This window comes from Macaca mulatta, chromosome 5, assembly GCF_049350105.2.
Source record: "Macaca mulatta isolate MMU2019108-1 chromosome 5, T2T-MMU8v2.0, whole genome shotgun sequence".
Lineage (NCBI taxonomy): Eukaryota > Metazoa > Chordata > Mammalia > Primates > Cercopithecidae > Macaca > Macaca mulatta.
In genome coordinates this window covers 164,251,746-164,278,211 of record NC_133410.1, presented here as the reverse complement: position 1 = coordinate 164,278,211, position 26,466 = coordinate 164,251,746, and the positions used below count along the sequence as shown (strand labels likewise).

The following is a 26,466-nucleotide window of genomic DNA, read 5'->3' as shown; positions in this document are numbered from 1 at the left end:
AAAGTCAATATAAAGACAGAGTCATTTGCATAATAGAAGTTTAGAACTGGAAGAGGAGTTAGAGATTATTTATTGCAATCCCTTCTGCTTGCAGATGACAGAGTGCACACTTCAGTGATGTGGTTCAAACCCCAAAGCTCAGGAGGTGTATAGGTGAGACAGGAACACAGGCAGTTTGACCATGACCCTGGAGTTCACCCAATATATCTTGATCACCCCCTCTACTGAAAATGTTGAGAAGCCCTCCTCTCTTTGTGGACCACCAGCCACTGCAGGGAATACTTTGAGAAAACTTGAAAACTTAGTTGTTTTAATTCAAATTTCACACTTCGCCATCTTTTGAGGGTTAAAATAACTACTTCATCTCAGACCAATCAGAAGATGACCTTACGTCTATACATCATGCTAATGTTAACATACATTATGAAATCGCTTTGACAGTCTACAGTTCCTAAAATGTTGCCCCAGACTCTTTTTCATAATTTTCTCATCATCTTTTGCACTTTCTTGAGAAACTATCTTTTAGTCCTTTTTCAAATCTCTAAACACATTTTCTAAATAACCTTCCTCATTATCTTGTCTTTGACACTTAATCAAGTTTGCTATTTTCCAGCCTTAATCAAACCAGCCAATGCAGGTCAAGGTTTATCCAACTTTGGGACTGACAATAATTGTTTTCTGCTGAAATTGAAAGAACTACTGGCTCTGAGTCATCTATATAAACACGGAAGTGATACAGATAGGTAAACTAAATTGTTATTATCAAATTTACTCACTTTTTTTCCATTTATTTTCCCTGGATTCTTTGTGAAGACACAAACACACCTATGTAAATGACACACCGTTTGACAATAGATTTTTTTTGTTTTCCTATATATTCTCTCTTTCTAGCTTACTTATTATGAGTGTTGTTTTTCAACTTTTTTCAGAAAAATTGATATCTCACTATACCTAGAGTTTATGCATTTCCAAGGTCTGTGCTTGATAAAGAAGTCAGCAATGTTCATATAATTTCCTATCCTCGGCCGGGCGCGGTGGCTCAAGCCTGTAATCCCAGCACTTTGGGAGGCCGAGACGGGCGGATCACGAGGTCGGGAGATCGAGACCATCCTGGCTAACACGGTGAAACCCCGTCTCTACTAAAAAAATACAAAAAACTAGCCGGGCGAGGTGGTGGGCGCCTGTAGTCCCAGCTACTCGGGAGGCTGAGGCAGGAGAATGGCGTGAACCCGGGAGGCGGAGCTTGCAGTGAGCTGAGATCCGGCCACTGTACTCCAGCCCGGGCAACAGAGCGAGACTCCGTCTCAAAAAAAAAAAAAATAAATAAATAATAATAATAATAATAATAATAATAATTTCCTATCCTCCTTTTTCATTTTGCTGTGAAATCAGCTAAATGAAAAACCATCCGTGTTTCCTATACTTCACTGCCTTATCAGAAGCACTTAGCACAGAATCAACCATCATTTGGCCATTCAATTAATATTAACTAATCTCAATAAAATGTATTAATATTAGGCTATTAGCTATAATCAATATATGGGGCAAAACATGAACCAAAAAAAACATAAAATACAAATAAAAGAAAGCTAAATCAGAGCTTCTAAAATGTCTTGCTTATTGGAAATAAATTTTATATGAGTTTTCAGTAAATCCATTTATAATTCAATCAAAATTTACTCAGCTTCATAAAAGGATAAAAATGTTCCTTTCTTTAATTTTCTTCAAAGCCTGATATGAGTGGGGTATATATATACACCCACACACTGAATTTTCTTTTCTTTTTTCTCTTCTCTTCTCTTCTCTTCTTTTCTCTTCTCTTCTCTTTTCTCTTTTTCTTTTTTTTTGAGATGTCACTCTGTTGCCCAGGCTGGAGGGCAGGGGCGTGATCTCAGCTCACTGCAACCTCCATTTCCCGGGTTCAAGCGATTCTCTGGCCTCAGCCTCCTGAGTAGCTGGGATTACAGGCACATGACACCACGCCCAGCGAATGTTTTTGTGTTTTTAGTAGAGATAGGGTTTCACCACATTGGTCAGGCTCGAACTCCTAACCTCGTGATCCATCCCCCTCATCCTCCCAAAATGCTGGGATTACAGGCGTGAGCCACTGCGCCTGGCTGAATTTTCTTATATATACATAAAAGAAATTATATTAGATAGTTAATGGCTATAGTAAAAAGTGAGAATAAGTAAAGATAGCGAGTTAATACTGTTTATAAGAAATATCAGATTTAGGCAATGGTGGCAAAAGAATGATCAGGGAAGCCTTCTTGGAATGTACAGAATTTGAGCTTATTTTTTTAAATGATTAAGTTTTGAAAATTAAGATTTTGGCGAGGGGCATGCCACAGAGAAAGAGCAATGTAAGTGAAAACAAGAAATGAAGGAAATTGTGGGAAAGAGGCAGGAAAAGATGGCTACTAGATATATTATAAAATTAAAGTTGGCATGATGCGGCAACTCACTAGATCGGAGGAATAGAATGACTCTGAAGTTTTGTGTAGAATGATATAGTGCTATTCACGGAAACAGGTAACAGAAGCAGAGCTACTGGCCTGAGAGAAAGGATGTTGAATTTTGTTTTAGATACATGGATCTTGAACTGTTAGCAGGAAATCTAGGGTAGAGGTGCTTTTGAAAATTGGAGTATTTACTTCAGAAGTGTGTAACAGATTAGAGATGAATTTTTGCTCCTCCTCATAGCAGAAACCATTATAGTCAGGAGTTTAATTAAAACTGTTTAAGATCAAGAGGCTACATACCTAGAGAGAAGATAACCAAATTTAGAATTCCAAGGAATCATCATGTTTAAGGACCGGAGAAAGTATTATGACTATGACAGAGAAGCAGCAATTAGAAAAGTATAATGAGAATGAATATGAAAGAGGACACGTGTTCAAGAAGAAGTGTATGTCACAAGTCTGAAGAGGGTAAGGAGGACTGAGAAAATATCGTTTGATTTTTAAATTAAAAGATGTTTATGGCTTTTAAGACAAAATTTTGAATAAGAATAGTAGACTGAAAGTGGAAGAAAATAAGGAGTTATAGTGATAAAGTACTATACTGTAACTGAGTACAGATTACATTAAGATCCATGGATTGGGAAACAGCAAATATGAAAGAAGGATTGTGAGGATATGAAATCCTTTTCTTTTGTTACCTATATATGTAGCTTTCTGTAAATAGAAATACTATATAGAGCACAAAACTTAGCTCAAAGTACAGGGTCTTTGACTTCTGATTAAATTGCAGAAAGTCACAAGAGACTTCCACTCCAACCCTAATAATGAGAACAAGTGAGCAAGCTATGCAATCATAATTTTTTTAATCCATCAGAAAGCATCTATGAAAACTATAATTATTGAGTCATACTTGATGATGAAAGACCGAACACGTTTCCACTATTATTCAGGAGCAAAGCAAAGATGCCTGCTCTCATCACTTCTAATCGATATTGTACAGAAGTTAGGTCCTAGCCATTGCAATCAGTTAAACAACGGCCAAAAGGTTGCAAGTTTATGCACACGTGTGTGTGCGTGTGTGTGTATCCAAACAACCCTTGAACAACACAGATTCAAACTCCATGGGTCCACTTATATGCAGATTTTCTTTTGCCTCTGCCATCCCAGATGTAGCAAAACCAATCCCTTATCGTCTTCTTCCTCCTCCTACTCAAAATGAAGACAATGAGGATGAAGATTTTTTATAATGACCCACTTGCACTTAATAAATGGTAAATATATTTTCTCTTCCTTTATGATTTTCTTTGTAACATTTTCTTTTCTCCAGCTTACTTTAAGAATACAGTATATGATGTATAATACATGTCAATCAACTGTTTATGTTATTGGTAAAGCTTTCAGTTACCAGTAGGCTATTAGTAGTTATGTTATTGGTAAAGCTTTCAGTTACCAGTAGGCTATTAGTAGTTAAGTTTTTGAGGAGTCAAAACTTTTATATAGATTTTTGACTGTGCAGGAGTGTCAATGCCCCTAATCCCTGTGTTGTTCAAAGATTATACACGCGTATGTGCACACACACACACATATATATATTTAAAATTTTTCACGTAGGAATTCCCAATGGATCTACAAAATAACTAGAACTAAGAAGCAAATCAAGCAGTGTTTCAGGATACAAGACTGATATACAAAATTCCACTGTAACTTCTGTCCTGGTCACAAATACTAGAAAATAATTAAAAACTCATGATACTGTCAATAAATATAAAATACTTAGCAATAAATCTAACCAAAGGCTTACAAGACTCTTACACTGAAAACTACAAACATTCATGAGATAAGTTAAGGAAGGTCTAAATATATGGAGAGATATATACCATGAATAATATTGTTAGGCTACAAATTTTCTCTAAACTGGTTTATAGATTCAATGCAATTCCAATCAACATCCCAGCCATGATTTTAGTAAAAATTGACAAAATGAGTCTAAGATTTCATTGATGACATATGATAGCCAAATTAATATTAAAGAAGAAAAATAGTGCTGAAGGACTTATATACCTGCTTTGAAACTTAAAAAGTTAAAAGTAATCAAGAGAGTGAGGTATCAGTTTCAAAGGAGTGACACAGAGATCAATAGAGATCCACAACTGCGTTTTCAAAAAAGGTGTCAAGGCAATAAAATAAGGAAAGAAAATATGTTTGTTTGTTTTTTAATAAAAATGCCACGGGAACAACTGGAAATCCATATAGAAAAAGAAATAAACTTTTATACACACATCATACTCATACAAAAATTAAATCTTAATGAACCATGCCATGGTTTGGATAGTCAAATCTTCCAAACCTTATGTTGAAATCTAATCTTCAGTGTTGAGTGTGGAGTGGATTTGGGAGATGTTTGGGTCACTGGGCAGATCCCTCATGAATGACTTGGCACCATTCTCATGATAGCCAGTGAGTTCTTGATCTACTAGTTTCTTCAAGAGCTGGCTGTTACACAAGAGCCTGGCATCTCCTCTCTCTCTCCCTTGCTTCCTTTCTCTCTGAGTAATCTCTGCACACGCTGGCTCCCCTTCATCTCTGCCATGAGTGGAAGCAGCCTCATGCTCTCACTAGAAGCAAATGCTGGTGCCATGCTTCCTGCACAGCCTGCAGAACATTGAGCCAAATAAACCTCTTTTGTAAATAAATTAACCAACCTCGGGTATTCTTTTATAGCAAAATAAACAGACTAAGACAGATCATAAACCTAAATACAAAAGTTACAACTATAAAACTTACAGAGGAAAAAAAAAGAAATTCTTTGTGATTAGGTTTGAAGCAAAGATGTTTAAATTAAAAAAAAAACATGAAATATTTAAAAAGAGCATGATAAAGTGGACTTCATCAAAGTAAAAAAATACTTTGGCTCTTTGAAAGACATTATTACATAAACAAAAACACAAGTCACATACTAGAAGAAAATATTTGTAACACACAATATCAAAGGAGTTTAATCAAGAATATACAGTTTTCCAACTTAGTAAGAAAATAAAGGTGGATTAGAGACTTAAATGTTAGACCTAAAACCATAAAAACCCTAGAAGAAAACCTAGGTAGTACCATTCGGCACATAGGCATGGGCAAGGACTTCATGTCTAAAACACCAAAAGCAACGGCAACAAAAGCCAAAATTGACAAATTAAACTAAAAAGCTTCTGCACAGCAAAAGAAACCACCATCAAAGTGAACAGGAAACCTACACAATGGGAGAAAATTTTTGCAATCTGCTCATCTGACAAAAGGCTAATATCCAGAACCTACAAAGAACTCAAACAAATTTACAAGAAAAAAGCAAACAACCCCATCAAAAAGTGGGCAAAGGATATGAACAGACACTTCTCAAAAGAAGACATACAGCCAACAGACACATGAAAAAATGCTCATCATCACTGGCCATCAGAGAAATGCAAATCAAAACCACAATGAGATACCATCTCACACCAGTTAGAATGGCAATCATTAAAAAGTTGGGAAACAACAGGTGCTAGTGAGGATGTGGAGAAATAGGAACACTTTTACACTGTTGGTGGGGTTGTAAACTAGTTCAACCATTATGGAAAACAGTATGGCGATTCCTCAAGGATCAAGAACTAGAAGTACCATATGACCCAGCTATCCCATTACTGGGTATATACCCAAAGGATTATAAATCATGCTGCTATGAAGACACATGCACATGTGTATTTATTGCAGCACTATTCACAATAGCAAAGACTTGGAATCAACCCAAATGTCCATCAGTGACAGACTGGATTAAGAAAATGTGGCACATATACATCATGGAATACTATGCAGCCATAAAAAAGGATGAGTTTGTGTCCTTTGTAGGGACATGGATGCAGCTGGAAACCATCATTCTCAGCAAACTATCGCAAGAACAGAAAACCAAACACTGAATGTTCTCACTCATAGGTGGGAATTGAACAATGAGATCACTTGGACACAGGAAGGGGAACATCACACACCAGAGCCTATTGTGGGGACGGGGGTGGCGGGAGGGATAGCATTAGGAGATATACCTAATGTAAATGATGAGTTAATGGGTGCAGCACACCAACATGGCACATGTATACATATGTAACAAACCTGCAAGTTGTGCACATGTACCCTAGAACTTAAAGTATAATAATAATAGAAAAGAAACAATTCCATTTTAAAATGGGCAAAAAGTCTGAATAGACAATTCATTAAAGAAGATATATAAACAGTCAATAAATATTTCTTCATATGCTCAATATTATTAGTTATTAAACAAAAACTCATCAGAATGTCTAAAATTCTAGAGTTTGGCAATGTCAAGAGTTTTTGGCAATGTGGAATAACTGGAATTCTCATAGAATACTGGTGGGAATGGAAAACAGTTTGGCAGTTTCTTAAAATGCTAGACATTCAACAAATGATATTGTTCGTGAGCAAAACCTGGGTAATTCACAAATCATCAGGAAAACTTACAATGTAGGCAGAAAGGTTACCATAGTAATTACCACAGTAGGTAAAAGTGTGAACCCCGCCTTGCTACAAATACTGATTCCATTATTAATTAAATGTGTGACATTTAGGCAAGTGACTTATCTATTCTGTGTATCATCATTTTTTTCATCTGTAGAACAGTGATGAGAATATAACATTCCTCAAGGGATTTGATTAAAGTAATGCAGTTGTATTAATGCTTGGAATGTAATATGTACTTAAGAAATGTTCACTATTATGAACTGGACTTGATATAAAATTATTGTAAAAACTTTTGTGTTTACCTTGTTCAAGACACATTTGAGTTAAAGCAGCATTTCTTGAAATGTGGTTTGCAAACTCTTGGGGATGTCCTGAGACCTTTTCAGAGGATCTGCAACGTCAAAACGATTTTCATAACAATGCTCTAATATTATGCACCTTTTTCATTCTCATTCTCTCACAGATTGCAGTAGAGGTCTCCAGAGACTACATGACATGTGATGATGTAATCATTCTAATGGAATTTATATTTGTGTAGAATTTTCTAAATTAGTAGGTTTAAAGTATAAGTGTACATTTTTGGAGATTAATGCACTTTGTTCTCAGAACTTCTATTTTGATTTTTCCTAACTATCAGTGTACTTGCTATAATGTTTGTAATTTCATTATTGTCTAATAATTTATTATTTTGAAATCTTGAAGTTTTTCTTGGTCTTAGATATAAATACAAGAAGTAATTCCACTTTGCTAAATTTTTTAGATAAACAGTTATTATTTTAGATTTTAATATTTGTTCTAATTTAAGACCAAGACTATTGATTTTTTCATATATATATTTTATACATATATATATACACACACACACACACACACATTTTTTTTTAAATGGAATCTCGCTCTGTCAGTCAGGCTGGAGTGCAGTGGCACAAACTTGGTTCACTGCAACCTTCGCCTCCCAGGTTCAAACGATTCTCCTGCCTCAGTCTCCAAAGTAGCTGGGATTACAGGCACCCACCACCATGCCTGGCTAATTTTTGTATTTTTCGTAGAGATGGGGTTTCACCATGTTGGACCAGGATGGTCTCAAACTCCTGACCTCAGGTGATCCGCCCACCTTGGCCTCCCAAATGCTGGGTTTCAGGTGTGAGCCATGGTGCCTGCCTGGCCTGATTTTTTTCTTATATTAGGATGGATTCTTGGTTTAAAAAGAGGAAACCAGACAACATTTTCAATCCACAGCTGCACTATCTAGAACTGCCATTGTGAGCTTATAGCTATCCAATACTAAAAACTTCCTGATGAGATCAGTGGTGATAGTCATGAAGGCTAACTTCTGACACTGTATAATAAAGTGTGTCACCATTTGGAAAACGTGTAAATTTCAATGGACCAATGTTTTCCAAATGACCGTGATGCTACACATGAGCTGATGAACAAAACCACGTATGAACAAAGGATCCATTCCCAAGTATTCTTCAGGACCTTTCTCTTATAATCATATTACCTAGTCTTCCCTTAGAATCTTTCATCAACTCATCTGATTATTTATTCACTCATTCATTCATTCACATATGCCAAAAATATTTATTAGGCACCTATTACTGCATTCTAAAGGATGAGATCTCAGGTATTAAAAACGAAAGCAAATAAATAAAAACAAGCCAATCCTAGTTCCTTAAGGAATGTTTTGAGTAAAGGTTGGGGTGGACAGACTTAGACCACACAAACTCAGTTCAGTGTGATGTCATGACAGGGTGTGATGGGGACATGAAGAATCTGCATGTGCCCCTGTACAGTGCATTGGTGAACATGTCCTTGAAAAAGTGACACTTAAGGTGAGCTTTGTAGAATAAACAGAAAATAGCAAGGCAGAGAAAACAAAGTAAGTCATTGCAGGAGCAGAAAAACAAATGCAAAGACACAGACTTGAAAACAAAAAGAAGGTTAGGAGTAAATTGCAGCTAAGACAACGTGACCATAACACACTATTCAAGGAAGAGAATGATGAAGAATAAAGCTGCAGTCAGGCAGGAAAATACAGCTGTCAGATTACCCATGTAAGTGATAAACACTGCATGACTCCTACACCACTGAAAATGAGTTTTAACACATGCTCTGCAGCAAAAATTCTTGAGACTTACAGTCACTGGCCAATTAGTATTTATCAAGGACAGTGAATGTAAATAGAAACATACCAAATGCCTTTTCACTGTGTACAAAATAGATGGTGACAACATGCAACTACTAATTTCCAGGACATGCTAAACAGATCCAATGTTAAGATAAAAATAACTAAACTGATTTTCCTCTGGTTTGATTTAGGTAGATAATCAAGGCCATAACATGCCAATGTGGAAAAATGTCCTAACCATCCCTAGGAATGAAGAAAACTAATAGGCAACAAAAGTGTAAAAAAACAGCTCTTCTTAGGACATTCTTTGCTTTCTTTTGGTCTTCCTCTTTCTATTTGAGCCCTGTATGGTTGCCCAATACACCCTATTTAGGTCTCATTTTCTTATCTGTGCCCCACATACTGAGCCTTTCAGTTTCCTTTTTCTCTTTACTTTAAAAAGCTATGTCCAAGCGTCATGCTCTTGATTGAAGGCAGAAGACAACATAATAAAAGTAACCACTGCTATTGGGCAACCAGGTTGTGCTGCTCTTCATGGTAAAACAGGTATCTTGTTGACTCTGGGAGATACTCCAAAAGATTACATCAACCCAAAGGAGATTTAGGCCATAGGGCAGGACCAAGTAGGAGAGCAATTTTTGTGGAAGGTGGCCTTGCAATATCCCTCATATACAGCTTTCTTGCTCTCAGCAGGCAAGTCATAAAGCCATAGGTGGTAACCAGTCTAGGTTAAGGTAAACTCTCATAGCTTCAAAGAGGAGGAGAAGGAGAAGAGAAGAAAAGCAGTGACTTTAATTAGGATAATTTGCCCTCCAAAGTATAAACTCTTATAGGCATATCACAGCTCTCCTACATACCACTGCTGGATTTTTGTTAGCATAAGATCAAACAACAAGGGCTTATGAATTATTCCGAGCCGGTCACACAGAAAAGAGGCAGAAATAGATGCTGTGGTGTATTAAATTGTTATTTGGGATAGAGCTGGACAAAGAGGAATATGACTTACAATTAGTGACTGCAAATATTTTAAAACATTAAAAGAAATAGAATTTTACCCAAAGATGTTTGTTTTCACTGGGAAGCCTGCCTTTTGCTAATCAAATTTATAAATGTATAGTGCTAATCTAATATATGAATATCTTGCTTTACAACTCGTGTACTGACAATTTTATTGCATTTACCCACATTTCCTTCAATGCTACATTTGTAATTCTCTAAATACTTCACATATAGTGCTAAAGATCTTGATATGACTTTATGCTCACAAATACACAATTTAAAAGTTCATGTTATACTATGGAATACTGAAATTCCTTGTCACATATTTTATTAACTTAATATTGTAATAAAAACCACATATCACTTAACTGCTTATAATGAGCATATTTGAAGCTGCAAAGTGATTGCAAATTGAAAACAATAAGCAGCTAAAAATTCCAGTGCATATACTGTCACACACCAAATAACAATGTTTCTGTCAGCTATGGACCGCACACACAATCATGTTCCCATATGATTATAATGGGGCTGAAAAACTCCCATTCCTTAGTGACTGGCAGCCATTGTAATGTCATAGCACATAACTAAAATGCTTGTGGAGATGTTCGTGCAGGCAAACCTACTGTGCTGCCAGCCATATAAAGGCATAGTACATACAATTATGTACAGTATATAAAACTCGATAGTGATAATAAAGTACTATTTTATTGGTTTATGTATTTACTATACTATACCTTTTATTGTTAGAGGGTACTAGTTTTACTTAAAAAAATAAGTTAAGTATAAAACAGCCTCAGGCAGTTTCTTCAGAAGGTATTCCAGAAGGCATTGTAATCATAGGCGAGGACTGCTCCATGCATGTTATTGTCCCTGAAGATCTTGCAGTGAGAAAAGATGTGGCAGTGGAAGACAGTGAAACTGAAGATCCTGACCTTGTGTAGCTCCAGGCTAAGGTGTGTGTTTTTGTCTTTATTTTTAATAAAAAACCTTAAGACATAAAAAGAAATAAATTTTAAAAATAGAAAAAGTCTGTTAGAATAAGCGTATAAAGAACGAAAATCCTGGACTTGTAATCCAACCCTTCTTTATTTTAAACATTTTTTTACAAGTATTCTCCATATAACTTCACTGTTCCAAGTAGGCTCAGCATAGCACACCCTTCCTCCCTCCGTCCCTCCCTCCCTTCTTTCCTTCCTTCCTTCCCTCCCTCCCTCCCTCCCTTTCTTCTTTCTTTCTTTCTGAGATGAGATGGAGTCTCCCTCTGTCGCCCAGGCTGGAGTACAATGGCGCAATCTTGGCTCATTGCAACCTCCGCCTCCCGGGTTCAAGCAATTCTCTGCCTCGGCCTCCTGAGTAGCTGGAATTACAGGCACCTACCACCATGCCCGGCTAATTTTTTGTATTTTTAGTAGAGATGGGGTTTCACCATCTGGAACTCCTGACCTCAGGTGATCCACCTGCCTCGGCTTCCCAAAGTGCTGGGATTACAGGCGTGAGCCACCACGCCCGGCCATAGCACACATTTTCACTGAGTGCTTATGAGCCATTGAGCACTTGTATTCAATGACTGTGTATAAAATGGAGAACTAAACAGAAATGGTACCTCTTTCCACAAGTATCAGTATAATAGTAAAAATTCAGCAAGTAATTATTCATATCATAATAATTCTACAGAGGAAGCACAGTGTGTTACAGGAAAACATAATAAGGCATGCAATTTAGGCTTGGAAGGTCGAGGAAAGGTTTTAAGCAGCAGAGCTTAGTTTGAGATCTACAAGATGAGTAGGTGCGGACCTCACAAAGATTGAACAAGGGGAAACGAAAAGCTAGAAATGGAAAAGTGGTGTTCTCCACAAACAAATACTTCAAAGCTATGACTTGGGAAGGCTTAGCATTGCCCGTTCTGCCATACACAGGGCAAACATACACATACCAAATACACACACACAGCCCCAACACATCTGATCCCTGCAGTGAATCTTTTCCTTTCCTCTGTCTAGAATACTCTTCCTACTATTTGCCACATTTAAATCCTACAGGTCCTATGATGTCCAACATCCTGATCTTGTTTTAAAACCTCAGCTAAGTCTTAGATCTCCTCTGGAAAGCCTTACTCAATATTTCCATCTTACCAAACTCTCTTCCTTCTCCTAACTTCTTTAAAACTTATTAAAACTATTCTACAAATATTATGCTCATTGTTAAGTGCTGACATGTATAATTCTGAGACTATTTCTTGGTTTTGTTCATGCAGACTTTAAATTCCTTCAAGTCAAGGAGTGTGTGTCATAAACTTTGCTTTGTATCTTCCTCAGTGACAAGCATAATCCATAACAAACTTTATTGAGAGAAGTACAAAATAGCAGCTGAGTCTCTAAGAAGAGTGTTATAAAATGTAAGACATAAAATAAGCTGAAGCTTACAAAAACAAGAAAACACGTCCTTTTAATTCTTGCTATGATTGCCAGATAAAGTGGTGGTTATGGCATTTTTATTAGATGTAGGAAGAGTGCACTGGATAAAGATATTCAAATCACAGTACATGAACAAACAGGCAGAACCACTCTGCTCTTGTTTTGTTTCATATCCATTCCTTAAGAAAATAATATTCATACTTATAAAAGTAGGACAAAACTAAAAATAACAAATTTAAGGCCCAGAATATAGAATGACATCAAATATTCTAAATGAGTTTAAATCCATTAATTTGGAGAAATTACACTACAAAATATTGAAAGCATACGTTGATAAGATAAAGGAATTGTTAAAGCAATCTGTAAAAATATTACAGTGAAGAGAAGTGTTGACAGAGTCCAACCATTACCTCAATTTTCAAAATCGGGAAGGTGGATTCCATCAGCTACAATTTAGAGAGCTGGACATTAATTGCAGGAACTATTCCAAAGAGATGATTAAAAACATGGCATGCAAGCATTCAAAATGTGAAGTGCTATTATCTACAAGCTAAAGAGAGGTCACAGGAACCTATCCTTATCAACTAACCTAGTTATCTCCTTTTGTTTTTAATAGCAGTTACTCGACATCTATTCTGCAGAAAGTAGAGACTCATTTCAGGGAGGAATTTGACCAAGTCTGTCTCAGTATACTCTCTTAAGCCACACAAAGGAATGTAAACTTCAAAGAGAATTCTTCGACTATATAACTGGTTGAACAGCCTGATAAAGAGGAATAATTTATGGACTAACGTAAAGCGGGAATCTAACGTAAAGGAAGGTGTCTAGGAACATGCCAAAGGTAGTTCCAGTTCAGCATCGTAGATAGTTACTTGGATGAAGATGTTAATTATATCCCGCTAATTCCCCTAAATTGGTGAAAATGGCTAATCTGTATCAAGGACTCGGAATCCAAGAAGACCTTGACTTTCTGGAACAGCAGGCTAACTAAAGGTAACAAATTTAATTGCAGCAAGTATTTGTAAAAAGTCCCAAATCAAGTGGTCAAACAAAAAATTCGGTGGGGAAAAGAAGTGTATTTGCAGAAGAATGTGCAAAAAAGATACACAATTAAACAATGTTGAATGAGTGAATAAAAAAGGGAGGGAAAGAGTAGAACAGATTTCAGGTTGATTTACTATATGATATCCAGAGAAGATAAATATATCAGAGGACAATCCTTTGTGTTCGACTCTGGGGATCATACTTTCATAAAAACAGAAGTGCATCCAAAAGAGAAAAGCCCTGGTAACAATGAGACTCTCAACCCATGGTAAATAAGCATGGGTTGAAGAAACTGATTATTATCTTAGACACTATTAAGAGTTGTTAGATGTAAAAGCATTTTGTATAATACTCTAAGGGGTAAAATTAAAGATGTAAATATTATAGAGACAAATTCGATAGCTGAATATAAGAAAAGAGTTCCTATGCTCAGAGCTGATCAAGGAAATTCCTACTGTATTCAAGATGAGTGTTGACAAATAATTTGACAAAACTGACCTTAATATCCTCTGTGAATTAAAAAGTATGGTCCTCTGCTAAGAATGAAGAGTGGAGATAATCTGGGTAGACTAGAAAACCTGGAAAAAATCCAGAATATGTACCATGGAGAATTTGATATGAAATTAAGAAAGAATAAATAACTGCATAGCACTGCTTAGTATCCTCTAAGCTGACATTGGAGTGAAGCAGTTGGTAGTTGGCCACAAGATACAGCTATGTCTCTTTGTCCAGCTAAATCAACAGCAAGGAAGGTAAAGCAAACATTCCAAGTGAAGCTGACATTGGGAAGGCAGGTTCTTGTAGGTCTAATGGCAAGAGATTTAAGGGTTGAAGCAGAGTTAAAATTGTTGGTGAAATAAATAACAGTTTACAAGCAATTCTGAAGAGGCTACAAACTATATGACAGACGAGCACATAAGGGTCTCTGTCACCAAGACCATAGCTCCATGTGGTAGCATCAAGGCATAAACAAGCCTTAATTCAAGAATGACAATGACAACAATGTTAAGCTCTTTAGACACCTACTATGCACCAAGCACTATGGATTCAACATTGGATATCGTTAAGGAGATTTGAGTTTAGTGGGAGATGCAGACATTTAAACAGGTTCTTTCAATGACATGTGACATAGCAAAAGAGGATAAATAGATAGGCTGAACCTAGAATAAAAAGTTCAGGATTAAGAAATGGGTCTGCCCCATTAGCTTCCCCCAAGAAGGTGTTCACTCTCGAAGCCACTGTCTCCTGTCGACTTCCTGCTAATTCTCAGTATGATGAGATAGAGGACTCGGTATGTGAGTTAATTAATTTGAGTTGGCCTCAATTTTATAAAAGGGAGGATTTGTTTTAATGAAACATTATTAATGGCCAGAAAGCATGCCATATAAGAGAAGTTAGAAACTACAGGCTGTGAGGCACATTCTTGTGGCAAGGAAGAGCCTGCTCCAGAGTCTCTCAAGTTTTAAGACGTAGCCACTCTCTCCTACTGTGGGCTGAGGGGGAAGTCCGCTCTACAGCTCTTCCTTCACTCTTCCCAAATAACTCTGTTCATCCTCTGTAAGCCTTCGAGGCTATAGGAAGATGAAGCCTATTGGCATGAATCCAGGAAAGAAGAAAAAATACATATATAATAGGTAAGACATTTCAAAGTTCTGAAAGAAAATAAAAGGAGCAGATATGATTCAGGATAGCCAGGACATTACTTCACCCCAAGTAAATCAACTAGTAACTAAACATTGACAAAAGCTCTTCTTGTATCAAGTGAAGATGTAGACACCCAAAACAAACTATTGCAGAATAAAGGTACATGGCCAAGAGACAAAAATATTTTTAATTATTGATCCTTTAGGAAAAAAATATTTGTTTCTATAAATGTGCAGAAAAGTAATAAATAGAAATGTTTAAGAAAAGTGGCTTGGGTAAATATGTTTAATGAACCAGTGTAGAAATCAGTGCCATCAAAATGGAATCTTCTCACAGATAAAAGCCAAGCAACTTCTTAGTGAATCTGACACAGAACAAGTATTCTGAACAACAACTTCCTCCAAATTTTTTTCCCGTTAGTGGACATACTTTTTGACTTGTATTATTGAAATATTGCTTTACCTTTCCCTTTCCCATTACTTGTAGAGATTTGTTCTGATGGCTAATTTGATGTTTATTTAGTTCTATAAAAAGGTTAATTAGAAATTATGGGGGTACACATCATGTTATTTTAAACTAACCTGTAAAGAAATAAATATTCTCCTCAGTCCACACTAATTAATTGTTAGCAAATGTAAATGCAGGATTTAATTTCCCTTGTATAGTCTCTGAAAAAATTCGAAGTCACACAATATCTCAATTTGTCAATAAAAGTGATGTTAGATACAGATTTAATTGTTTTCAATTTCATTTGAAAAATATCTATGACAAAATTCTTAAAATTCGGTCACAAAATATTTTATTGATTTATTTGTAATAGGTATACTTTAATTTTAATATTATCACTTAAGTTTGTAGTGAAATATTAAAATAGCTTTTCAAAATGTCTTAAGAAAGATCCCTTAATAAGTCACAGTTGTAAGAGTTATAAGTACTAAGCATTGTGAAGTTTTCCATACTTTTTTAGTTTTTGGTATTGCCATAAATAAATAGAATATTTTTACATTTCCTTCCTCATTCTCTGAATGACAGAAAACTATTTTAATCATGTTATTTAATACTTGAAATCTAGAAGCAAGACCTTTAAGGGGCTATTTATATTTCATAAATTATGAGACATCATACCAAGTATAAATACTTTATATTTTGATTGGATTTCAAAGACAAAATATGATTTTTATTTTCTGTCATATAATAGAAAGCGATCTTACAATATAAAGTATAAATACACCTTATAAATATAAGGTCATCTATTAATTACAAATTTCTACTAAATAAACTTCAGAGACCTGTTTCCTAATACATAAAAATACATACATCTGGTCTATTTTATGTGAAATATTTAACTACTGTAACACCATTTAATTGTTCTAGAATTTTCCTTCTAGCCTATGTCTGCAGGCTGTACGTAGACAGCCTGTTGTTTTAAGAAGAAAAAATGTGGCTTACGTGTTTTTACCCCGTGGTCCTTAATTTTCTATTAGGGCACAGGTCCCTTTTGGATATTTGACTCTGTACTATCTCCCTTAAAATGCAGCCACTCTAATGTTTAAATACAATTTTAGGGACTTCACGGCCCCATTGAAGAAGATCCACAGACCCAGTTGTTTAATGGCTGAACAAAGCATAGACTGCATAGACAACTTACACTGAAGGAATAATAAAGCTTATATATATAACTTTCAGACAAATCAAGTGTTGCTTATTTTGGTTACATCGTTGCTATCATAACGTGTTGATTTTTTAGCACTGTACATAATAGGACACCTGAAATTATCACTCTTAAAGAAAAAATATGTATAGCCATTTTAGGAAAAGCAACAGACCACTTCTACACTACGAACCAAAACCAAAAAAAATTACCTCAAGTGCTTCAACGCTTACCTATATGTAACAGGAAAGTTTGATGTTCCTACAAAGACAGTCCTAGTAAGTGGCAGAGATGTAATGAAATCAAATCAATAATTCATTAAATAGGCATTTAGTGAAATCACCATAGGAGGACTGATCCTAAAATATCACTATTGATACGTTGTAAATGAAGTTCAAATGACATTAAAAAAAAAATCTATTCTATTTAGAACTCAGCACTGCTTCCATAGGTTGAAAATCAAGTGCCTTCAACCAGTCATCGTTAAGTGAGCTGTACAATCTTCTGGCTTACTTCAGAAGATGTAAACTGTTTATGGAGTGCAAAATGAAAGAATAACCATGTGAAAATCAGTGAGCAAAGAAAGACGCACGAAATCCATAGCCTGAAATCACATGACCGCATTGCAACGCAGCCCCTCACACCATTGTCACTGTCAGGCAGCTGGGGCGACAGGGTGCAGATAGGCGCGGAGACCGCGGTGGCCCCCTCCTCACGGTTTCTCCAAGAGCTGCAGTCCTAACGAAAACAGAAATGGGACTGCCAAGCAGTAAATCATTGTGTCTCTTTCGCACACACGCGCACACCTCAGGGAGCTGCTGGGCAGCCGCTGGAAGTTAGCCGGCTGCCTTCTCTGGGCAGCCCGGCGATCGCAGCGTTTGCTGTGGAGGAGGACGCACCTCTTACCCACGCCGCAGCCGGCCGGGTGAAGTTGCCCTGAAGCCTGCCGCCGCCTCCAGCCCTGCTGCCTCCGGGGTCCAGGCATCCCCCTGCTGCGCCCGCTCGCTTGCCTGCCGGCGCGCTGGAGGCCGCAGTGCTACATGGGGCTGGCGGGCTCTGCGGCCCGGGCGCCCTGGCCGTGGGAGAGCAGCGGCCCCAGCGCGCCCCGCGCGTTCTCACGGCCCGGCCCCGAGCGCAGCAGCCGGCGCGGCGCTGCCCGTCGCCCACCCCCGTCAGTGCTCCTCCTTCGGGCGCCGCGGGTCCCGAAGGGCCCCAGGCCCTGGGCCGGCCCCCCGGGCGTCGTCTCCTTTCCTCTCGCTCCTCCCCAGCGTGGGAACCCGGCCCTGGCTCCCCAGGGCTGGGCAGCTGGGAGCGTACGGAAGGTTTCTCAGGAGAGGAAGGAGACCCAGCCCAAGCCGGGGTCCCGGAAGAGGGACCGCCTGTCTGAAGAGCCCCGACCGCGTGGGGATGCAGAGACCACTTACTCGGTGGCTTCGCACACCTCGGGGCTGTGCTTGCGGATCTCTAGCAGCTCCAGGGTGCCCCTCGCAAATCCGCACTGTGAAGGGAGAAAGAGAGCGGGCGTCAGGGGTGGCAGGCGGTGAGCGGGAAAGGGGACCCTGCAGTGGCACCTGTGGGTCCCCGCGCGAGTGCACCCTGGGCACTCGCGGCAGCGGCACTTACGCTTGGGTCGCTCGTGTCTACCTGCTCAACAGGCTGGGCGGGACGCTGCGTGCCTCGGAAACTGTATCGCCCGCGTCGCTCCCAGACAGTCCTCCTTGCCTTTGTCTCTCTGTGTCTATCTGTGTCTCCCTCTTTGATCACCCCAAAGGAACCCTTGCAGTTCCTTTCCATAAGCCATTCGATTTTTTCAAACCTCTCCCCGCCTCCTCCCCTTCTCTGCACCGAAAGACTGAAAAAGAAAGTAGCAGCGAAAACGCACCATGGTGAGATCACGCAGGGCTGGGGTCCCTAGGCTCCTCCAGGCGCTCCCTCCCCCACAGGTGTCCTCCGCCTGGGTTTGTTCCAGACTGCTCGCTGCTCTAGCGCAGGAAAAGTGTAGGAAAACTCTGCACTGAAACCTGCTTCTGGAAAACTGACTCTGCGCTGAGTCCCACCCACCAGGCTCAGACTAGGGCAGGGGAACTGAGTCCTGGTCTGTGCAGCCGCCCAATCGCCATACCAGCAATTACTGTGTGGAGACAGAGACCTGGGGCGGGGGACCAAAATAAAAAAAAAAAGAGAGAGAAAGGCAAAAATTGAAGGGGACTCCAGGAAAATTTGGCCCACTTAAAAAGAAAAACAAAAACATGTCTTCTCCACTATGCACTGGTCCAGAGAAACTGTAGTTTTCCACAGTTAAAAACTCCAACATTTCTGCTGGGAAGTTGACATCTGTGCTGATGACATTCTTGTCCTGGTTTTCAGATTTGAAGCCAATCTACTCATTTGCAGATGCAATTTTATGGTTACAGAGATTTTACATATTTTCAGTAAGGTCTGGCTTCTGCCTGGTTCAATGCATTTAGTTCTATTTGTTACCGATGTGTGTGTTGTGATACTATGCTTTTAGTCACCTTTCTGACTTAAAAAAATCCCATCATGCTGTTCCATTGTGAAGTAACAATTAATTATGATCTTTATGTGATCCCTTTTCAATTCAGTTCAATTCATGGTTATCTTCCTCTTTTATATCTTCCCCAAATACACCATCTAATCTGGTCCCATTTTAAGCTCATCACATTTGCAGACTTTCTCCCAGTCTTTCATACTGTGATTGCCTCATAGTGAACATTAATCAGAATCAGGAAAAAAATACATTTAAATAAGTCAGGAACAGTTAAGAAAGTCAGCAATGTAAGGTCAGGTAGCCACAGAAACTTTTGCCTTCCTGCCATCTCAGAAACTTCTCTTCCTCTACATTTAACCCATGATACTCTCTTAGATCAGCAGGACATTTGTACTAAGAATATTTAGAACTTCAGATGTAGAAGAAAACTTTAAAAAAATACACAGTAATTCATTAGTAAAAGGAAGAGGGAAGTCATACTATTTTTAAGTAGATTAAATGCTACGAACATTCAGAAGAAAATGAGATAGTGTCTGACAGTGTTCATAAAGGAACAGTATTAGAGATAGGACTTGAAGGATTGGTCATATTTGAAAAAAGATAAAATAGAGGACGTTTTTGTTGTTTTTGCTTTTTTCTGACAGAGGGAAACTTGTGAGCAAACATATAGAGATTGGAAAGGCATGGCACTTTTATTCAAGAAACAAGGAGTAATACCATCTGGTAAAAATAAAAAGTACATAAAGAAAAGTGTAGGAAGATATGGTGGAAAGATAGGCCGGTTCAGATGCCTGATCCATAGTTGTCATGTGTTGCAGGCTTGTATAAAGACTTTGTTGTTGCTGTTGTCTTCCCCTACTGATACCATTACCAATATTCCTTTCATTCTGGAACATGATTTGTTTAACCCATTAATTTCTACTTTTACCATTCTCAAGTTTTATAGCACACCAAAGTCCTTGATTAGTATTGCATTTAACCCCAGTACATTCTGCCAAGAGCTACTGAGTTTTACCAAGGGTAGACCCTCAACTGGAGAATATCTTGTCTTCTTCCTCCTTTGTCCTTTCTGACTGTCAGACAATGGGTAAGAAGAGGAAGCAACCAATCTAAGCATAAGGGTGGCTAGAACCACCAAAAGGTGACGGCAAAAGACATTCTGTAATCTGGATGTTTGATATGCTCTAAAAAAGTAACAAGAGTTCCTTGATGTTAGGGAAGTACTAATCTTCACAGCCTAATTTCCTAGCAATGAACTTGGTTCATAACGGGATTCACTAAAATGCCTGCTGAGTGGATAAATGAATACCTGAATATTTTATCATCTTCCAGCTCTAGTCTTCTTTCTTATAGTTGACTTATGGGTTAAAACTTTTCTCCACTTTATTGAGAATAAGAAAGTTGTCATGACAACTTAATAAAAATGTTAACAAGGAAAATTATTCAGTGTAAAGCAATCTCCCTAGCCATGTTAGTGCTGGCAGAAAAGCTCAAGATATTTTTATTTCCTCTCAAGATGCTTTGTTTTTCTTGTACCTACAACCCACAATTGACAACAGTACGAGAGCATTTAAATGTAGGTTACTTTCACACTTGCAAATGAAATGACAATGGCAACTAGAGATAGTATCTAAATCCTTGCTACTCAGATTATGGTTTCTATGTTAGCAGTGTACCATAACCTACAATCTTGTTGGAAGTACAGAAGTTCAGGCCCCTCTCCAAACCAACTGAATCAGAATATCCATTTAACAGAATCCTCAAGTGATTCCTATGCACATTAAAGTTTGAAAAGCACTGATCTACTATCAAGGCATTAAGTATGATAAGCCTCAAAACACATTGTATGAATCTTTCTAAATTCAGGGATTTTTTAGAACCCGCATCTTTATTTTTCTGGGTTACTATTGCCATGTCAGTTCAAATAAAGTAATGGGACTAATGGTTTCATCTCTACTGACTTTGTGGACCATAATAAATTCATAAACCAAGGGGAATTAAGAAAGAGATAGAGAACAGAAAAAGAGTAGAAATGAGAGAAGTGTTACATATATGTCAGGGGCAGAGCTTTGTTTTATTTTTAGCAAACAAACTATGGATTGTATTGTTTACCAAATTAGGATAACCTCTCAAGTATAAGAAAAATAAGATAAACTTCTGGCTCCTTATTTCCTCCTTTCCTTAGTATTATTCATTTTAAATTTGTTTTAACGTACCTGGTGAGATAAAGTTTACACTGGTAACTTGCAGTAAGATGATGCAAAGACTCCAAAATGTCTCTTTTGTATGAATGTAAAGCTTTAGTTAGAAAAACTAGATCTTATTAGGTTGGAGTCCACACATTTCTAGTCCTGGTACAGACATTCACGAAGCAGCCTGGACTAGAAGAGATTCTGATGGTAACAGAAATGTTGTCCACTATATTTTTGCCAAGGAATTGGTGTTTGTGAGCAGTAAATACAGTGGTAGGTAGAATAATGGCATTCCAAAGATGTCTACCTGCTAATCCTTAGAACCTGTCAATATGCAATTTTACATGGCAAGAGATAAGTGAGGATGCAGATAGAATTAGGGTTACTAATCAGCTAGTCTTGGGATGGGAATATTATTCCAGATTAGGTGGGTGAACCCATTGCAATCAAAGGGGTCCTTGTAAAAGAAAGATTAAAACAATAGAGTCAGAGTGATGCTATGTTAGAAAGACTTGATCAGCAATCTCTGGCTTTGAAAATAGAAAGGGGGCCAGGTGCAGTGGCTCATGCCTGTAATCCCAGCACTTTGGGAGGCCGATGCAGGTGGATCACCTGAGATCAGGAGTTCGAGACCAGCCTGACCAACATGGTGAAACCCCATCACTGCTAAAAATACAAAAAAATTAGCTGGACATGGTGGCAGGTGCCTATAATCCCAACTACTCAGGAGGCTGGGGCAGGAGAATCACTTGAACCTGGAAGGCGGAGGTTGCAGTGAGCTGAGATCACACCATTGTACTATAGCCTGGGTGACAAGAGTGAGACTGTCTCAAAAAAAAAAAAAAAAAGGAAGCAAAAAAGAAAGAAAACAGAAAAGGGCTTAGCCAAGGAATGTGTGCAGCCTCTAGAAGATGAATAAAGCTAGAAAATTATCCTCTCTTAGAGTCTCTGGAACAGAAAATAGCCCTGCCATCACGTAGGTTTTAGTCTAATGAGACTCATTTCAAACTTCAGACTTCCACAAATGTATGATAATAAATGTGTGTTACTTTAAGCCCTAAGTTTGGGGGTAATTCATTACAATAGTAATAGGAAACTAAATGTCAAAGTGTCTTTGGTGTTGGGCAATGACAAAGGCCGGAAGAATTGTGTGGAGCCAGCATTTTAAAAACCTAGATTGCCCTGAACACAATGTTAGTAGAAATGTGGATGTTAACTCTGCTAGTGAGGCCTCAGAAGAAAGTAAGAGGCATGGTAGAGAAAATCTGCATCATCTTAGGGAATATATAAATCATCATAAATTATCATGAACACACTGCTGATACAAATATGGACATTAAAAGTGCATTGAACAGGATACAGGTGGAAATGAGAAAAGTGTTACTGGAAATTGTAGGAAACAAGATCCTCAGTTGATATGGTTTGGCTGTGTCTGCATTCAAATCTCACTTTGAATTTTAACAATCCCCACATGTCAAGGGCAGGGCCAGGTGGAGATAATTGAATCACAGGGGCAATTTCCCCCATACTGTTCTCCTGGTAGTGAATAAGTCTCACGAGATCTAATGGTTTTATAAATGGGAGTTCCCCTGCACAAGTTGTCTTTCTTGTTGCCATGTAAGACGTGGTTTTGCTCCTCCTTTACCTTCTACCATGATCGTGAGGCCTCCCCAGCCATGTAGAACTGTGAGTCCATAAAACCTCTTTTTCTTTAAAAATGATCCAGCCTCAAGTATGTCTTTATTAGCAGGGTGAGAACAGACTAATATGTCAGTATATGGTGGCAGAAAACAGCCGAATTATGTCTCACAGATATGTGGAAATATTGATCTTGGATATTTAACTGAGAAGATTTTTAAGCAAAATGGTGAAGGCACAGCCTACTTTCTTCTTGCTATTTATTGTAAAATGTGAGAAAAAAGAGGAAGATTGAAGGAAGAATTGTTAAGCCAAAAGGAACCAGAACTGGGAAATTTATGTGGGAAATCCTCAACCTATCCACACTGCAAATTATGCTATGTCATCTTTTGTCATGGTAAACATGTCTTTTTACTTTGCAAGTCTGAGAGATTTTATCATTTCTCATATTTGAAAAGCCTGCTACATGTCTAGATACAAAAGACCTCTATATGTTTAACTTATGTTAAAATAATAGTTATACCGACTCTTTTAGTTACCAATAGTTAGCCCTGATATCATTTCACAGGCACTAGTGTTCCATAAATTGTATGCACTTTGAATTAAAACAAAATGGCATCCTGTAGGCCCTGACATATTTAATGCTGTTTCAAAAATACTCCATCATAGAAGTAACTTACAAATTCAATGATTTTGGAATATTGAAAAAATGTAGAGTGTTACAGTGTCATATAAAAAAGTAAGATGAATGAATTAATGGCTACTGCAAAATAAATGTTTTCGAAACTTGTTCAAAGGTGTTTTTGAGTGTAACTCAAGATATTTCAGCACAAAATATCTCAAACAAGTTGATCAGTTTCAAAAGAAAGCTTCAGCCATACGAAGAAATTATGTCTGTTTAAAAAAAAAAAAAAAAAGAAAATCCATGGAAAGATAGCTGTAGTTAAGCTCTCATTCTAAGTTGGTTCAACAACACTCTGTTTTCAATATATATTTTTTTCCTCTAGCTTAGTACTCATTCCCTATCTTGTTTCTTAAGAAATTTCTAGACTTTGCAAAATAATTGGCCATTTGAAGACAGAGTCTGTGTTTTATGAGTCTTTGACTTTACTATTTATTTTTGCATAGAAAACTAATGCCAGGTGCCAATCAAAGAAAAAATTTATCAAAATAAGGACGAATGATCTCTTTGCTGTTGTTCTAACATTTTAATTGTCAAGAGATAATCATCATTAATCATAATAGTTAACATAATAGGATGATAATTATCCACCAGGCATTATTCTAAGCACTTTGTATGCATTGCATTATCTGTTTCCCCTAAAATCCCTTTGAAGGTGAGCATCATTATCATGTCAGCTTTACAGATGAGAAAATTGGGGTATAGGGAGATTAAGCATCTTTCCCAAAATCACACAGCTAGGAAGTGGCAAAATTAGGACTCAAACTCAGGCAATCTGGCTCATAAGCCTGGAGTATTAATAATTCTGGCTACTCTGAAAGGAGCTTGCGAATTATCAAAATAACGATCACCAGTTCAGATTTATTAAGTCATATTATTTGAGTAGGCTCTAGAAACCTATATTTTAACAAGCGTCTGTAGATCATTCTGAGAGTTGAGGATCACACAAACACTAAAAATGTCAAGATTGTAATCTTATTGAAGAAGCCTTTGGGCGTTTGCACTCTGGTGATGCCATTATATAATAGGCTTGAGTTTTCAACATTAGCACATCAAACTGATCTCTTGATGTCTTTGCTTAACATTAATTTCAGCTACTAAGTGACTAGTGGAGAATGAGTTTCAATAGCTTGATTTCCTAATAGAATGGCTAACTACATAGGTGTCTTGTGTTTTCATTTAATTTTGCATTTGTAGAAAAGGAGGGAAGAAGGGGAGGGAGGGAGGGAGGAAGGGAAGGAGAGAGAAACTTAAGCAGGTCAGCAAAGCACTGGAAATATATTCAATAAAGTTACTTACAAAAGAAAATATTAAGGAAAATATACTCAGGTAATTTTCTCCCGATTCTTCAAATGTCACAAAAGTTGTCTTATTCGTGCTTCCTTTCATGGCACAACCTATTCAAAAGTAATCGTTGATTAAATGAAAGCCTTTTACAGAGAGTTGAAAATTTTTAACGTCTTCTATTTTTAAACACTGGATACATAAACAACCTGAAAACTCCTGAAGCTGAAGCTCCAAACATCTTCCTCAACCATATGGCTGTCTGCTAGTTCAGGAGGTCTTGCATAGCTGAGTTGAAATAGAGTTAAAAACATAACAGCGTTAAAAGAACATCACATTTACTCAAAATTATTATAGAAGAGGGTTTTTTTTTTATTGTGGAGATTATGAGCATGACCCCTTATATTTTAAGAAATATTCCAAAGTAATATGAGCTTCTGATCTATAGGAAAGAGAGAGTCATCTGTATAAAAAGACAGTTTGTAAACTTTCAAATAATTTTTTTAAAAGTAGCCTTTATTTGCTAAAGTACCATCTCTTTAAAAATATTATAGGAGATAAAACATTTTCTACTTCTTAGATTATACTTTCATAACTTAAAGCTACAAAATATGGTATGAGAAAAATAATATGCCAAATTAAGCTGTCCTATAAAAATAAGCCCAGGAAATTTTCATTATTCTTACACAGGACGCTCACTAACTGGGGATGTTTTGTATTAATGAGCTAATGTAACTGTATCAGAAACATGTAATGAATGGGTATGAGTTTTGCTTTTGATTCTCACTGTGCCTTAGAAGTCAAACTGTTTTCTTTGAACCTAGCTCCTAAGTGAGTTTCATGGCTGCTGCTTCTCCTGGAAAAAGGGAAGCACATAGATCTCAAAACTGTAAAAGGCAGCCAAAAACACTGAGATACTCTTAAATGATAGTCTCAGCAGACAGGGCCAAAAGGCATATCCTGAGCCATGGTTTAAAAAAAGAAAATAGAAACTGATTCAAGTCTGAAAGTAAAGAGAACTGTTTTGACATAGGGAAAAGGCAAATTATGCAGAGGCAGGCTTGTTGAAATCTCATTTTATGAAAATGACAGCTATGGCTGCCGCTCCCATATTTATAAAATACTTTGTTTAAACAGTTGACAATATTACCTAAGAGAAATAACGTCTTAGCAAATCTTTCTTATTACTTTTTAGAGTATTCTATTTTGGTCTCATTGTAAAATTAATGCAAGGAGCTTTCCTTTTCCAACACTATGGAAGATGTGCAGAGAAACCCTTCCTAGTGCTGAAAAGCTGACAGGCTGAATAAAAATTTAAA

General features: G+C 37.5%; 1 protein-coding gene across 7 annotated transcripts in view; it reads right to left on the bottom strand.

Annotated features, from left to right (window-relative positions):
• GUCY1A1 (guanylate cyclase 1 soluble subunit alpha 1) overlaps positions 1-18,879 on the bottom strand; it is a 69,353-nt gene extending 50,474 nt beyond the window's left edge. For 2 of the 7 annotated variants that reach the window (XM_028848833.2, XM_028848838.2), the window contains exons 1-2: positions 18,466-18,879; positions 18,267-18,340 (exon numbers count right to left, since the gene is read on the bottom strand). The gene's annotated coding sequence lies outside the window, so the exon portion shown is untranslated. Of the gene's footprint in view, positions 1-17,741; positions 18,064-18,266; positions 18,341-18,465 lie in introns of those variants that run through there. The other 5 variants (XM_028848832.2, XM_028848837.2, XM_028848836.2 and 2 more) reach the window with 4 other exon arrangements.
• Between the last annotated feature and the right edge of the window lie 7,587 nt (positions 18,880-26,466).